This window comes from Eublepharis macularius, chromosome 3 (genome assembly GCF_028583425.1).
Source record: "Eublepharis macularius isolate TG4126 chromosome 3, MPM_Emac_v1.0, whole genome shotgun sequence".
In the NCBI taxonomy this organism is placed as follows: Eukaryota; Metazoa; Chordata; class Lepidosauria; order Squamata; family Eublepharidae; genus Eublepharis; species Eublepharis macularius.
The window spans coordinates 145,858,905-145,862,975 of NC_072792.1; the positions used below are offsets into that span (position 1 = coordinate 145,858,905).

At 42.3% G+C, this 4,071-nt stretch overlaps 1 non-coding gene across 1 annotated transcript; it reads right to left on the minus strand.

The window, feature by feature from the left end:
* Window positions 1-3,735: 3,735 nt before the first annotated feature.
* TRNAS-GGA (transfer RNA serine (anticodon GGA)) lies at window positions 3,736-3,801 on the minus strand. Its single transcript has one exon. It is a non-coding gene; the product is annotated as a tRNA-Ser (tRNA).
* Window positions 3,802-4,071: the final 270 nt, after the last annotated feature.

The following is a 4,071-nucleotide window of genomic DNA, read 5'->3' on the forward strand; positions in this document are numbered from 1 at the left end:
ATGTTAAAACATTTACAGCAATATATAAACAATAAACAAATACTTTCCATTTAATCATTTAAATGTTTAACATTTTATATCCCTAGACTGGGCTAATATTTATTTTTTAAAAATATTTATATCCTACCTTTCATCAGTAGTTTTAACAGTGGCTAGTAGCATTTAAAAACACATAACAAGGATAAAATAATAAAATACTAAAAGATGCAGCATCAACAGTGTAAACTAGCGCTAATCGCTTAATCACACTGAAGACTATTACAAGTACGGCAAAACAAAACCAGTTTCATTTGAAGCCTAAAGCCTGTTAAGGTGGGTGCCAGTTGAGAAGGCAATTCCATAAACGAGGCACCAACATGAAAAAGGCTCTGCCCTTCCATCCCCATGGTACTCTCTCTGACTATCTTGACAATTATTAAAAACTTTGTATCTAGTATACCACACAGTACTTACAGCAGTGGAGCCATTAAGATTATAAACAATTATATGCCACCTAGCCTTCCAGTTCTGTGAAAGTGTGAGCAAATGGTTCATGTACTGAGGCCTGGTTTTCCTCATCAGTTTACTAACCATGTAATAGATAAGTACAGGTTACAAGGCAAATTACAGCATTTAGTTTTATAAAATGAAGGACCAAAGGTCTGGAAAGCCCCTTCCTTATGATTAATTTGTACAACTTTTTGGTTTTGTTTGCTTCATGTACCCACAGATAACCAATCAAGGGGCTCCTGTCAGGGACTGAAAAGGCACACGGGCCCCCCACTATAGAAGCCCAGTGCTGATGACATGTAATATCCAATGAGGTGTGAAAGGGGTAGGCAGAATTATGCTGCTGGTTTCATCCTAACCCCCGCAAATTCATTATACAGAGTACAAATCATGCATTTGTTTATGTCACTTGTATGCTTTGTAGAAAAGGTCAGACGATATGTAGAACTCAAAGATGGGGTTACAAGGCATGGTCCCAACCTACATGGTTATTGAACCTATGGATATTTTGCAAAAGGATATCGATAGCTTCAATCACATTGAGAGCAGGGATACTTGATCACTTGCCAGTTTGCCTCCCAGCCTGCTTGCAAGTTGAAACCATTGGATTAAACATGTGGGATATTTTTTGCTTGTGAAAAACCTATTATTGAACATGTGCATTTCTGAACTGAATTACCCAAGCTTGTTCCTTTGAACACTGTGCTGAACCTTGAGCAAAAACATTGAAGTGATCTAGCAAGAGGCCTGTCTCGCATGTAAATGAAGGATTTGATAATGTAAATTGATCTGTGATTGCATTTGTATTGAAATACTCAGTAGGCTTTGCTTAAGTTGTCCCTGCCAGCACCAAATGCCCTCTCCATGAAACAGAGCCTCAGGGATGTGTCTTTAGGGACTAAATAGACAGTGGGTGGTCCTTATATTAAATGCTGTGAACCTGGATGTTCATTTTTTTGTATGCGTGTTTTTATCCTGGTGTTGCTTTTAATCTTGTCAATGGAGTGTTACATTGGTTGCAACGTGATGCTTTGTTAGCCACCTTGAGTTTAAGGGGAGAAGGTAGAATGTACATATTTTAAATAAATTAAATAAATACTCCTATACAGCAATACTCCTATAGGGCATGATAAACCATTTCCCTATCTACACATTTCTTTTTCCTTTTTCATCACACCCAGTCTTTGGCCGATTCCAGACGACTAACCTTAAGTCGCCTCATGCCGCCCTCTTCCGGATCGCGACGGGGAAAATGCGAAATATCGCGTTTCCTCGCGCGAGTTTTGCGCGTCGTCGCGCAAAACTCGCGCGAGGAAACGCGATATTTCGCATTTTCCCCGTCGCGATCCGGAAGAGGGCGGCATGAGGCGACTTAAGGTTAGTCGTCTGGAATCGGCCTTTTTCTGCTGGTAGGTCTCTGAGTTCAGAAGCACCTCCCCCACAACTGAGAGAAAAATGGACAGGGAAAATTATTTCTGAAGGAGAGATAAAGGTGGGAGAAGAGTTTTTTGTCTACCTCCCACCACTTCTGCACTTTGAATTTCCTTTACTTCTACCCCTGTTTTGTAGGAATTCGTCAAAGCCAAAGGCTTTGGACTGTGCTACTATCACATTATAATCAGAGACTTAATGTCTTCCAAACAAGTATGTGCAATTGGAAACAGTGTATTTGTTTCACCATTTTAGATCCTTCCTCATTATCCACAAAAGTTGTACTGACATGTAGTTAGGTGAGATACTGTAGAGTGCAAATGTAGAGTAAGTGTTCTAGTTGGGACATAATCCCTGGCAAGCATCTATCTCCACCTGCAATTTTCTTATCTATCAGTTCTGCAACTTTCCAAAGCTGTCAGGAGTAGGACCCTTGTTAGATGGACAGTATTGACAATCTTATTCATCTGACTTGCCTTCAGGACTCAATTTCTGATGAATATTTATTTATTCATTCATTCATTTATTTATTCATGCCCCTCCTTTCTCCACAATGGGATTCAAAGTGGCTGACACCATCCTCCTTTCCTCCATTTTATCACTCAGGTTAGGCTGAGTGTGTGTAACTTGTCCAAGGCCACCCAGCCAGCTTCCATGGCAAAGCAGAGATTCGAACCTGAATCTCCCAGATCCTGATCCAATGCTCTAACCACTACGGCACGCTGGATCTTACAAATATTGAGACTGTTTCACAACTATGTCTCTGACTTCCTCTGACTATGTCTCTGAAAATGGGCTTAGAAGGGTGTAACTCTGCTTGTTGGGATGGGAATCTCTGTGTATCTCCTGCTTGATACTTATCACAGCTGCCTTCATCATGGGTCTTGCAAAAGGAGTGAGCTGAGAGGATCCCCCAGCTGTGCCCGAGCCTGGGGAGATGGGCAGACTCTTCTGGGTTCACCCCTGCCCCCAATTCATTGTTGGTATGATAAAACACACAGGCTACATGACAGGGAAGGAAGATAATCCACTGCCAATCCCATGTGGCTAGTTAACCCCATGGAGGGATTCCATGTGTACTAAGCCACTATACCTTTCCTTCATTGGGATACATGGATGCTTTTAACACCAGGGCCAAAGAAGGATTCCAAATGCCCTATAATGTGTTCTTATCTGGTGCATCTTGCTAGGTGTGTGGTTAGAGAAATGATCTATAGTGTGTGAGGTGTAGGTTGTAGATCTGCCTCTCTTTTTTGTTGTTGTTGCAGATAGGCTTGTTGCTTGCCAAAGGATACTCTTTGTCTCAGTGGCGTTTCACCTCTTGGTAGGATTGGAACCCCTCCCTCCTCTTTCCCACATAAAAGATTTTTCCTAGTTGATTATTGCAGAGATAACTAGAAAGCTTTGTGTAAACATTCTGTTGCCATTTTCTTATCACTGTGCATTGGTGGATATAAAACTCCATACAAACTTCCATATAGAACTCTGGGGCATTGTCAGCACACAGTTCCATGACTGGTGGATTCCAGTGTAGCTGCCATGCTCTCAAATCCTTGGATGTGTGTCTTCCCCCCCTTTTTTTGGGGGGGGCATTTCTCTGTTCAAAGAACACAGGATACTGACTAGCTCTACTGGTGGCATGGTGGTGCCAGTGATTTGCTAGCACCTGAGGTTTAGGATTTTGCTGCACATGAATACACATGTATCTGTTTTAGGGTGACTCCAGCCACTGGTCCATCACTGTCTGCATTGTCTTCTCAGACTGACAGCCGTATTCAGGGCCTTTCTCATCATCTCCTGACATATCCTTTAAACTGGAGATGCCAGGGATTGAACCTGGGACCTTCTGCATTCCAAGCAGATGCTCTGCCACTGAGCCGCAACCACTTGCCCAAAGGTCAAGGCCAGAAGTACTACCTATTCTAATTGGCAGTGGCTCTCCAAAGTCACAGGATGGGGTTTATCATATCACCCACTACCTGACCCTTGGATTGACCCTGGGGCCTTCTGTATGCATGTTTCACTGTGCTATAGCCCCACCACATTTCCCCAAAGGATCCTCTAATCTGCACGACATTCAGTTATTTTTTTTTAAAATCATCTGGGATGGCTTTCTCCTTGTGATTGTTCTGCAGTATAGATTAGAAACCT